The following is a 13,176-nucleotide window of genomic DNA, read 5'->3' on the forward strand; positions in this document are numbered from 1 at the left end:
TTGTGTGAAAACAAGGTCCAATCAGGCTGAAACGTTACAGGAAGGTATAATCTATTGAGTTGTAAGTGATCTGAACGTTTCAAGATGATCGCACATTCCTATAGGGGGTAAAACCATGTCCCAAAGGTCACCGGGCCTGGTGTCACTTTAAAGAAGTAGTCCAGTTACATCTTTGTAGGCTTATAACTTGGCTTCTGAATGTCCTAGAGAGATCAGGTTTGTTTTAATGTACTCCAATCAACAGCCCCTACAACCACAAAAACGAATGGAGTCATTAGCACTTATGGTTTGTAAATGGCACCCAGAATTATGTTGCACGAAGCACAATTTCACATCATTCTGGGTTCATTTGTGTGAAAACAAGGTCCAATAAGGCAGAAACGTTACAGGAAGGTAGAATCTATTGAGTTGTAAGTGATCTGAACGTTTCAGGATGATAGCACTTTCCTAAGGGGGTCAAACCATGTCCCAAAGGTCACCGGATCTGGTGTCACTTTAAAGAATTAGTCCAGTTACACATTTGTGGGCTTATAACTTGGCTTCTGAATGTCCTAGAGAGATCAGGTTTGTTTTAGTGTACTCCAATCAACAGCCCCTACAACCACAAAAAGGAATGGAGTCATTAGCACTTATGGTTTGTAAATGGCACCCAGAATTATGTTGCACGAAGCACAATTTCACATCATTCTGGGTCCATTTGTGTGAAAACAAGGTCCAATCAGGCTGAAACGCTACAAGAAGGTAGAATCTATTGAGTTGTAAGTGATCTGAACATTTCAAGATGATCGCACATTCCTATAGGGGGTAAAACCATGTCCCAAAGGTCACCGGGCCTGGTGTCACTTTAAAGAAGTAGTCCAGTTACACCTTTGTGGGCTTATTACTTGGCTTCTGAATGTCCTAGAGAGGTTAGGTTTGTTTTAGTGTACTCCAATCAACAGCCCCTACAACCACAAAAAGGAATGGAGTCATTAGCACTTATGGTTTTTAAATGGCACCCAGAATTATGTTGCACGAAGCACAATTTCACATCATTCTGGGTCCATTTGTGTGAAAACAAGGTCCAGTCAGGCTGAAACGTTACAGGAAGGTAGAATCTATTGAGTTGTAAGTGATCTGAACATTTCATGATGATCGCACACTCCTATAGGGGGTCAAACCATGTCCCAAAGGTCACCGGGCCTGGTGTCACTTTAAAGAAGTAGTCCAGTTACACCTTTGTGGGCTTATAACTTGGCTTCTGAATGTCCTAGAGAGATCAGGTTTGTTTTATTGTACTCCAATCAACATCCCCTACAACCACAAAAAGGATTGGAGTCATTAGCACTTATGGTTTGTAAATGGCACCCAGAATTATGTTGCACAAAGCACAATTTCACATCATTCTTGGTTCATTTGTGTGAAAACAAGGTCCAATCAGGCTGAAACGTTACAGGAAGGTAGAATCTATTGAGTTGTAAGTGATCTGAACGTTTCATGATGATAGCACTTTTCTAAGGGGGTCAAACCATGTCCCAAAAATCACCGGATCTGGTGTCAATTTAAAGAAGTAGTCCAGTTACACATTTGTGGGCTTATAACTTGGCTTTTGAATGTCCTAGAGAGATCAGGTTTGTTTTAGTGTACTCCAATCAACAGCCCCTACAACCACAAAAAGGAATGGAGTCATTAGCACTTATGGTTTGTAAATGGCAACCAGAATTATGTTGCACGAAGCACAATTTCACTTCATTCTGGGTCCATTTGTGTGAAAACAAGATCCAATCAGGCTGAGACGCTACAAGAAGGTAGAATCTATTGAGTTGTAAGTGATCTGAATGTTTCAAGATGATCGCACATTCCTATAGGGGGTAAAACCATGTCCCAAAGGTCACCGGGCCTGGTGTCACTTTAAAGAAGTAGTCCAGTTACATCTTTGTGGGCTTATAACTTGGCTTCTGAATGTCCTAGAGAGGTTAGGTTTGTTTTAGTGTACTCCAATCAACAGCCCCTACAACCACAAAAAGGAATGGAGTCATTAGCACTTATGGTTTGTAAATGGCACCCAGAATTATGTTGCAAGAAGCACAATTTCACTTCATTCTGGGTCCATTTGTGTGAAAACAAGGTCCAATCAGGCTGAAACGCTACAAGAAGGTGGAATCTATTGAGTTGTAAGTGATCTGAATGTTTCAAGATGATCGCACATTCCTATAGGGGGTAAAACCATGTCCCAAAGGTCACCGGGCCTGGTGTCACTTTAAAGAAGTAGTATAGTTACATCTTTGTGGGCTTATAACTTGGCTTCTGAATGTCCTAGAGAGGTTAGGTTTGTTTTAGTGTACTCCAATCAACAGCCCCTACAACCACAAAAAGGAATGGAGTCATTAGCACTTATGGTTTGTAAACGGCACCCAGAATTATGTTGCACGAAGCACAATTTCACATCATTCTGGGTTCATTTGTGTGAAAACAAGGTCCAATCAGGCTGAAACGTTACAAGAAGGTAGAATCTATTGAGTTGTAAGTGATCTGAACGTTTCATGATGATCGCACATTCCTATAGGGGGTCAAACCATGTCCCAAAGGTCACCGGGCCTGGTGTCACATTAAAGTAGTCCAGTTACACCTTTGTGGGCTTATAACTTGGCTTCTGAATGTCCTAGAGAGGTCAGGTTTGTTTTAGTGTACTCCAATCAACAGCCCCTACAACCACAAAAAGGAATGGAGTCATTAGCACTTATGGTTTGTAAATGGCACCCAGAATTATGTTGCACGAAGCACAGTTTCACATCATTCTGGGTTCATTTGTGTGAAAACAAGGTCCAATCAGGCAGAAACGTTACAGGAAGGTAGAATCTATTGAGTTGTAAGTGATCTGAACATTTCATGATGATAGCACTTTCCTAAGAGGGTCAAACCATGTCCCAAAGGTCACCGGATCTGGTGTCAATTTAAAGAAGTAGTCCAGTTACACATTTGTGGGCTTATAACTTGGCTTCTGAATGTCCTAGAGAGATCAGGTTTGTTTTAGTATACTCCAATCAACAGCCCCTACAACCACAAAAAGGAATGGAGTCATTAGCACTTATGGTTTTTAAATGGCACCTAGAATTATCTTGCACGAAGCACAATTTCACATCATTCTGGGTTCATTTGTGTGAAAACATGGTGCAATCAGGCTTAAACGTTACAGGAAGGTAGAATCTATTGAGTTGTAAGTGATCTGAACGTTTCATGATGATAGCATTTTCCTAAGGGGGTCAAACCATGTCCCAAATGTCACCGGATCTGGTGTCAATTTAAAGTAGTAGTCCAGTTACACATTTGTGGGCTTATAACTTGGCTTCTGAATGTCCTAGAGAGATCAGGTTTGTTTTAATGTACTCCAATCAACAGCCCCTACAACCACAAAAAGGAATGGAGTCATTAGCACTTATGGTTTGTAAATGGCACCCAGAATTATGTTGCACGAAGCACAATTTCACTTCATTCTAGGTTCACTTGTGTGAAAACAAGGTCCAATCAGGCAGAAACGTTACAGGAAGGTAGAATCTATTGAGTTGTAAGTGATCTGAACGTTTCATGATGATAGCACTGTCCTATAGGGGGTCAAACCATGTCCCAAAGGTCACTGGGCCTGGTGTCACTTTCAAGAAGTAGTCCAGTTACACCTTTGTGGGCTTATAACTTGGCTTCTGAATGTCCTAGAGAGATCAGGGTTGTTTTAGTGTACTCCAATCAACAGCCCCTACAACCACAAAAAGGAATGGAGTCATTAGCACTTATGGTTCTTAAATGGCACCCAGAATTATGTTGCACGAAGCACAATTTCACATCATTCTGGGTCCATTTGTGTGAAAACAAGGTCCAATCTGGCTGAAACGTTACAGGAAGTTAGAATCTATTGAGTTGTAAGTGATCTGAACGTTTCAAGATGATCGCACATTCCTATAGGGGGTAAAACCATGTCCCAAAGGTCACCGGGCCTGGTGTCACTTTAAAGAAGTAGTCCAGTTACATCTTTGTAGGCTTATAACTTGGCTTCTGAATGTCCTAGAGAGATCAGGTTTGTTTTAATGTACTCCAATCAACAGCCCCTACAACCACAAAAAGGATTGGAGTCATTAGCACTTATGGTTTGTAAATGGCACCCAGAATTATGTTGCACGAAGCACAATTTCACATCATTCTGGGTTCATTTGTGTGAAAACAAGGTCCAATCAGGCAGAAACGTTACAGGAAGGTAGAATCTATTGAGTTGTAAGTGATCTGAACGTTTCATGATGATCGCACTTTCCTAAGGGGTGTCAAACCATGTCGCAAAGGTCACCGGATCTGGTGTCACTTTAAAGAATTAGTCCAGTTACACATTTGTGGGCTTATAACTTGGCTTCTGAATGTCCTAGAGAGATCAGGTTTGTTTTAGTGTACTCCAATCAACAGCCCCTACAACCACAAAAAGGAATGGAGTCATTAGCACTTATGGTTTGTAAATGGCACCCAGAATTATGTTGCACGAAGCACAATTTCACTTCATTCTGGGTTCATTTGTGTGAAAACAAGGTCCAATCAGGCTGAAATGCTACAAGAAGGTGGAATCTATTGAGTTGTAAGTGATCTGAACGTTTCAAGATGATCGCACATTCCTATAGGGGGTAAAACCATGTCCCAAAGGTCACCGGGCCTGGTGTCACTTTAAAGAAGTAGTCCAGTTACATCTTTGTGGGCTTATAACTTGGCTTCTGAATGTCCTAGAGAGGTTAGGTTTGTTTTAGTGTACTCCAATCAACAGCCCCTACAACCACAAAAAGGAATGGAGTCATTAGCACTTATGGTTTGTAAATGGCACCCAGAATTATGTTGCACGAAGCACAATTTCACATCATTCTGGGTTCATTTGTGTGAAAACAAGGTCCAATCAGGCTGAAACGTTACAAGAAGGTAGAATCTATTGAGTTGTAAGTGATCTGAACGTTTCATGATGATCGCACATTCCTATAGGGGGTCAAACCATGTCCCAAAGGTCACCGGATCTGGTGTCAATTTAAAGAAGTAGTCCAGTTACACATTTGTGGGCTTATAACTTGGCTTCTGAATGTCCTAGAGAGATCAGGTTTGTTTTAGTATACTCCAATCAACAGCCCCTACAACCACAAAAAGGAATGGAGTCATTAGCACTTATGGTTTTTAAATGGCACCTAGAATTATGTTGCACGAAGCACAATTTCACATCATTCTGGGTTAATTTGTGTGAAAACAAGGTGCAATAAGGCTGAAACGTTACAGGAAGGTAGAATCTATTGAGTTGTAAGTGATCTGAACGTTTCATGATGATAGCATTTTCCTAAGGGGGTCAAACCATGTCCCAAATGTCACCGGATCTGGTGTCAATTTAAAGTAGTAGTCCAGTTACACATTTGTGGGCTTATAACTTGGCTTCTGAATGTCCTAGAGAGATCAGGGTTGTTTTAGTGTACTCCAATCAACAGCCCCTACAACCAAAAAAAGGAATGGAGTCATTAGCACTTATGGTTCTTAAATGGCACCTAGAATTATGTTGCACGAAGCACAATTTCACATCATTCTGGGTCCATTTGTGTGAAAACAAGGTCCAATCAGGCTGAAACGTTACAGGAATGTATAATCTATTGAGTTGTAAGTGATCTGAACGTTTCAAGATGATCGCACATTCCTATAGGGGGTAAAACCATGTCCCAAAGGTCACTGGGCCTGGTGTCACTTTAAAGAAGTAGTCCAGTTACATCTTTGTAGGCTTATAAATTGGCTTCTGAATGTCCTAGAGAGATCAGGTTTGTTTTAATGTACTCCAATCAACAGCCCCTACAACCACAAAAACGAATGGAGTCATTAGCACTTATGGTTTGTAAATGGCACCCAGAATTATGTTGCACGAAGCACAATTTCACATCATTCTGGGTTCATTTGTGTGAAAACAAGGTCCAATAAGGCAGAAACGTTACAGGAAGGTAGAATCTATTGAGTTGTAAGTGATCTGAACATTTCAAGATGATCGCACATTCCTATAGGGGGTAAAACCATGTCCCAAAGGTCACCGGGCCTGGTGTCACTTTAAAGTAGTCCAGTTACACCTTTGTGGGCTTATAACTTGGCTTCTGAATGTCCTAGAGAGGTCAGGTTTGTTTTAGTGTACTCCAATCAACAGCCCCTACAACCACAAAAAGGAATGGAGTCATTAGCACTTATGGTTTGTAAATGGCACCCAGAATTATGTTGCACAAAGCACAATTTCACATCATTCTGGGTCCATTTGTGTGAAAACAAGGTCCAATCAGGCTGAAACGTTACTGGAAGCTAGAATCTATTGAGTTGTAAGTGATCTGAACGTTTCATGATGATAGCGCTTTCCTAAGGGGCACATGTCAGCACTCGGTCGGACTGAGCGCCTCCAGGAGAGAGGCCAAAGCAAGACGCGCCCCGAGGAGCGTCTTGACACATGTCAACACTGGGTCTGACAGAGGGTATTCAGGAGAGAGGCCCAAGCAATACGCGCCCCGATTAGCATCTTGCCACATGTCACCACTGGGTCTGAATGAGCGCCTCCAGGAGAGAAGCCCAAGCAAAACGCGCCCCGAGGAGCGTCTTGCCACATGTCAACACTGGGTCTAATTGAGCGCCTCCAGGAGAGAGGCCCAAGCAAGACGCGCCCCGAGGAGCGTCTTGCCACATGTCATTACTCGGTCTGACTGAGCGCCTCCAGGAGAGAGGTCCAAGCAAGACGCGCCCCGAGGAGAGTCTTGCCACATGTCAACACTGGGTCTGACTGAGCGCCTCCAGGAGAGAGGCCCAAGCACGACGCGCCCCGAGGAGCATCTTGCCACTTGTCAACACTGGGTCTGACTTAGCGCCTCCAGGAGAGAGGCCCAAGAAAGGTGCGCCCCGAGGGGCGTCTTGCCACGTGACACCACTGGGTCTGACTGAGCTCCTCCAGGAGAGAGGCCCCAGCAAGACGCGCCCCGAGGAGCGTCTTGCCTTATGTCAGCACTCGGTCTGACTGAGCGCCTCCATTAGAGAGGCCCAAGCAAGACGTGCCCCGAGGAGCGTCTTGCCACATGTCACTACTCAGTCTAACTGAGCGCCTCCAGGAGAGAGGTCCAAGCAAGAAGCGCCCCGAGGAGCGTCTTGCCAAATGTCACTACTCGGTCTGACTGTGCGCCTCCAGGAGGGAGGTCCAAGCAAGACGCGCCCCGAGGAGCATCTTGCCACATGTCACTACTCGGTCTGACTGAGTGCCTCCAGGAGAGAGGCCCAAGGAAGACGTGCCCCGAGGAGCGTCTTGCCACATGTCAACAATGGGTCTGACTGAGGGCCTCCAGGAGAGAAGCCCAAGCAAGACGCGCCCAGAGGAGCGTCTTGCCTCATGTCAACACTGGGTCGGACTGAGGAACTCCATGAGAGAAGCCCAAGCAAGACGCGCCCCGAGGAGAGTCATGCCACATGTCAACACTCGGTCTGACAGAGGGCATTCAGGAGAGAGGCCCAAGCAATACGCGCCCCGAGGAGCGTCTTGCCACATGTCACCACTGGGTCTGAATGAGCGCCTCCAGGAGAGAGGCCCAACCAAGACGCGCCCCGAGGAGTGTCTTGCCACATGCCAACACTGGGTCTGACTGAGCGCCTCCAGGAGAGAGGCCCAAGCAAGACGCGCCCCGAGGAGCTTCTTGCCACGTGTCAACACTGGGTCTGACTGAGCGCCTCCAAGAGAGAGGCCCAAGCAAGACGCGCCCCGAGGAGCTTCTTTCCACATGTCAACAATGGGTCTTACTGAGGGCCTCCATGAGAGAAGCCCAAGCAAGACGCGCCCCGAGGAGTGTCTTGCCACATGTCAACACTGTGTCTGACTGAGCGCCTCCAGGAGAGAGGCCCAAGCAAGATGCGCCCGGAGGAGCGTCTTGCCACATGTCAACACTGGGTCTGACAGAGGGCCTCCAGGAGAGAGGCCCAAGCAAGACGTGCCCCGAGGAGCGTCTTGTCACATGTCAACACTGGGTCTTTCTGAGCGCCTCCAGGAGAGAAGCCCAAGCAAGACGCGCCCCGAGGAGCGTCTTGCCAAATGTCAGCACTCGGTCTGACTGAGCGCCTCCAGGAGAGAGGCCCAAGCAAGACGCGCCCCGAGGAGCGTCTTGCCACATGTAAACAATGGGTCTGACTGAGGGCCTCCAGGAGAGAAGCCCAAGCAACACACGGCCCGAGGAGCGTCATGCCACATGTCAGCACTCGGTCTGACTGAGCGCCTCCAGGAGAGAGGCCAAAGCAAGACGCGCCCCGAGGAGCGTCTTGACACATGTCAACACTGGGTCTGACAGAGGGCCTCCATGAGAGAGGCCCAAGCAAGACGCGCCCCGAGGAGTGTCTTGCCACATGTCAACACTGGGTCTGACAGAGGGCCTCCAGGAGAGAGGCCCAAGCAAGACGCGCCCCGAGAAGTGTCTTGACACATGTCACCACTTGGTCTGACTGAGCGCCTCCAGGAGAGAGGCCCAAGCAAGACGCGCCCCGAGGAGCGTCTTGCCACGTGTCAACACTGGGTCTGATTGAGGGCCTTCTGGAGAGAGGCCCAAGCAAGACGCGCCCCGAGGAGCGTCTTGCCACATGTCACCACTTGGTCTGACTGAGCACCTCCAGGAGAGAGGCCCAAGCAACACGCGCCCCGAGGAGTGTCAGGCCACATGTCACTACTCAGTCTGACTGAGCGCCTCCTGGAGAGAGGCCCAAGCAAGACGCGCCCCGAGGAGCGTCTTGCCACATGTCAACAATGGGTCTTACTGAGGGCCTCCAGGAGAGAAGCCCAAGCAAGACGCGCCCCGAGGAGCTTCTTGCCACATGTCAGCACTCGGTCTGAATGAGCGCCTCCAGGAGAGAGGCCAAAGCAAGACGCGCCCCGAGGAGCGTCTTGACACATGTCAACACTGGGTCTGACAGAGGGCCTCCATGAGAGAGGCCCAAGCAAGACGCGCCCCGAGGAGTGTCTTGCCACATGTCAACACTGGGTCTGACAGAGGGCCTCCAGGAGAGAGGCCCAAGCAAGACGCGCCCCGAGGAGTGTCTTGCCACATGTCACCACTTGGTCTGACTGAGCGCCTCCAGGAGAGAGGCCCAAGCAAGACGCGCCCCGAGGAGCGTCTTGCCACGTGTCAACACTGGGTCTGATTGAGGGCCTTCTGGAGAGAGGCCCAAGCAAGACGCGCCCCGAGGAGCGTCTTGCCACATGTCAACAATGGTTCTTACTGACGGCCTCCAGGTGAGAAGCCCAAGCAAGACGCGCCCCGAGGAGCTTCTTGCCACATGTCAGCACTCGGTCTGACTGAGCGCCTCCAGGAGAGAGGCCAAAGCAAGACACCCCCCGAGGAGCTTCTTGACACATGTCAACACTGGGTCTGACAGAGGGCCTCCATGAGAGAGGCCCAAGCAAGACGCGCCCCGAGGAGTGTCTTGCCAAATGTCAACACTGGGTCTGACTGAGCGCCTCAGGGAGAGAGGTCCAAGCAAGACGCGCCCCGAGGAGCGTGTTGCCACATGTCACTACTCGGTCTGTTTGAGCGCCTCCAGGAGAGAGGCCCAAACAAGACACGCCCCGAGGAGCGTCTTGACACATGTCAACACTGGGTCTGACTGAGGGCCTCCATGAGAGAAGCCCAAGCAAGACGCGCCCCGAGGAGCGTCTTGCCACATGTCAAAACTGGGTCTGATTGAGGGCCTTCTGGAGAGAGGCCCAAGCAAGACGCGCCCCGAGGAGCGTCTTGCCACATGTCAACAATGGGTCTTACTGAGGGCCTCCAGGAGAGAGGCCCAAGCAAGATGCGCCCGGAGGAGCGTTTTGCCACATGTCAAAACTGGGTCTGATTGAGGGCCTTCTGGAGAGAGGCCCAAGCAAGACGCGCCCCGAGGAGCGTCTTGCCACATGTCAACACTGGGTCTGACAGAGGGCCTCCATGAGAGAGGCCCAAGCAAGACGTGCCCCGAGGAGCGTCTTGCGACATGTCACTACTCGGTCTAACTGAGCGCCTCCAGGAGAGAGGTCCAAGCAAGACGCGCCCCGAGGAGCGTCTTGCCACATGTCACTACTCGGTCTGACTGAGCGCCTCCAGGTGAGAGGCCCAAGCAAGACGTGCCCCGAGGAGCGTCTTGCCACATGTCAACAATGGGTCTGACTGAGGGCCTCCAGGAGAGAAGCCCAAGCAAGACGCGCCCCGTGGAGCGTCTTGCCACATGTCAACACTGGGTCTGACTGAGCGCCTCCAGGAGAGAGGCCCAAGCAAGACGCGCCCCGAGGAGCGTCTTGCCACATGTCAACAATGGGTCTGACTGAGGGCCTCCAGGAGAGAAGCCCAAGCAAGACGCGCCCCGTGGAGCGTCTTGCCACATGTCAACACTGTGTCTTATTGAGGGCCTTCTGGAGAGAGGCCCAAGCAATACGCGCCCCGAGGAGCGTCTTGCCACATGTCAACAATGGGTCTTACTGAGGGCCTCCAGGAGAGAGGCCCAAGCAAGATGCGCCCGGAGGAGCGTCTTGCCACATGTCAACACTGGGTCTTACAGAGGGCCTCCAGGAGAGAGGCCCAAGCAAGACGCGCCCCGAGGAGCGTCTTGCCACATGTCACCTCTGGTTCTGACTGAGCGCCTCCAGGAGAGAGGCACAAGCAAGACGCGCCCCGAGGAGCGTCTTGCCACATGTCAACAATGGGTCTGACTGAGGGCCTCCAGGAGAGAAGCCCAAGCAAGACGCGCCCCGTGGAGCGTCTTGACACATGTCAACACTGGGTCTGACAGAGGGCCTCCAGGAGAGGGGCCCAAGCAAGACGCGCCCCGAGGAGTGTCTTGCCACATGTCACCAATGGGTCTGACTGAGCGCCTCCAGGAGAGAGGCCCAAGCAAGACGCGCCCCGAGGAGCGTCAGGCCACATGTCACTACTCAGTCTGACTGAGCGCCTCCAGGAGAGAGGCCCAAGCAAGACGCGCCCCGAGGAGCGTCTTGCCACGTGTCAACACTGGGTCTGATTGAGGGCCTTCTGGAGAGAGGCCCAAGCAAGACGCACCACGAGGAGCGTCTTGCCACATGTCAACAATGGGTCTTACTGAGGGCCTCCAGGAGAGAAGCCCAAGCAAGACGCGCCCCGAGGAGCGTCTTGCCACATGTCAACACTGGGTCTAATTGAGCGCCTCCAGGAGAGACGCCCAAGCAAGACATACCCCGAGGAGCGTCTTGCCACATGTCACTACTCGGTCTGACTGAGCGCCTCCAGGAGAGAGGCCCAAGCAAGACGCGCCCCGAGGAGCGTCTTGCCACGTGTCAACACTGGGTCTGACTTAGCGCCTCCAGGAGAGAGGCCCAAGCAAGATGCGCCACGAGGAGCGTCTTGCCACGTGTCACCACTGGGTCTGACTGAGCTCCTCCAGGAGAGAGGCCCAAGCAAGACGCGCCCAGAGGAGCGTCTTGCCACGTGTCACCACTGGGTCTGATTGAGCACCTCCAGGAGAGAGGCCCCAGCAAGACGCGCCCCGAGGAGCGTCTTGCCTTATGTCAGCACTCGGTCTGACTGAGCGCCTCCAGGAGAGAGGCACAAGCAAGACGCGCCCCGAGGAGCGTCTTGCCAAATGTCACTACTCGGTCTGACTGAGCACCTCCAGGAGGGAGGTCCAAGCAAGACGCGCCCCGAGGAGCGTCTTGCCACATGTCACTACTCGGTCTGACTGAGCGCCTCCAGGAGAGAGGCCCAAGCAAGACGTGCCCCGAGGAGCGTCTTGCCACATGTCAACAATGGGTCTGACTGAGGGCCTCAAGGAGAGAAGCCCAAGCAAGACGCGCCCAGAGGAGCGTCTTGCCACATGTCAACACTGGGTCTGACTGAGCGCCTCCAGGAGAGAGGCCCAAGCAAGACACGCCCCGAGGAGCGTCTTGACACATGTCAACAATGGGTCGGACTAAGGGCCTCCATGAGAGAAGCCCAAGCAAGACGCGCCCCGAGGAGAGTCTTGCCACATGTCAACACTCGGTCTGACAGAGGGCATTCAGGAGAGAGGCCCAAGCAAGACGCGCCCCGAGGAGCGTCTTGCCACATGTCACCTCTGGTTCTGACTGAGCGCCTCCAGGAGAGAGGCCCAAGCAAGACGCGCCCCGAGGAGCGTCTTGTCACATGTCAACACTGGGTCTGTCTGAGCGCCTCCAGGAGAGAAGCCCAAGCAAGACGCGCCCCGAGGAGTGTCTTGCCACATGTCAACAATGGGTCTGACTGAGGGCCTCCAGGAGAGAAGCCCAAGCAAGACGCGCCCCGAGGAGCGTCTTGCCACATGTCAACAATGGGTCTGACTGAGGGCCTCCAGGAGAGAAGCCCAAGCAAGACGCGCCCCGTGGAGCGTCTTGCCACATGTCAACACTGTGTCTTATTGAGGGCCTTCTGGAGAGAGGCCCAAGCAATACGCGCCCCGAGGAGCGTCTTGCCACATGTCAACAATGGGTCTTACTGAGGGCCTCCAGGAGAGAGGCCCAAGCAAGATGCGCCCGGAGGAGCGTCTTGCCACATGTCAACACTGGGTCTTACAGAGGGCCTCCAGGAGAGAGGCCCAAGCAAGACGCGCCCCGAGGAGCGTCTTGCCACATGTCACCTCTGGTTCTGACTGAGCGCCTCCAGGAGAGAGGCACAAGCAAGACGCGCCCCGAGGAGCGTCTTGCCACATGTCAACAATGGGTCTGACTGAGGGCCTCCAGGAGAGAAGCCCAAGCAAGACGCGCCCCGTGGAGCGTCTTGACACATGTCAACACTGGGTCTGACAGAGGGCCTCCAGGAGAGGGGCCCAAGCAAGACGCGCCCCGAGGAGTGTCTTGCCACATGTCACCAATGGGTCTGACTGAGCGCCTCCAGGAGAGAGGCCCAAGCAAGACGCGCCCCGAGGAGCGTCAGGCCACATGTCACTACTCAGTCTGACTGAGCGCCTCCAGGAGAGAGGCCCAAGCAAGACGCGCCCCGAGGAGCGTCTTGCCACGTGTCAACACTGGGTCTGATTGAGGGCCTTCTGGAGAGAGGCCCAAGCAAGACGCACCACGAGGAGCGTCTTGCCACATGTCAACAATGGGTCTTACTGAGGGCCTCCAGGAGAGAAGCCCAAGCAAGACGCGCCCCGAGGAGCGTCTTGCCACATGTCAACACTGGGTCTAAT

This window comes from Nothobranchius furzeri, chromosome 4 (assembly GCF_043380555.1).
Source record: "Nothobranchius furzeri strain GRZ-AD chromosome 4, NfurGRZ-RIMD1, whole genome shotgun sequence".
Taxonomy (NCBI): domain Eukaryota; kingdom Metazoa; phylum Chordata; class Actinopteri; order Cyprinodontiformes; family Nothobranchiidae; genus Nothobranchius; species Nothobranchius furzeri.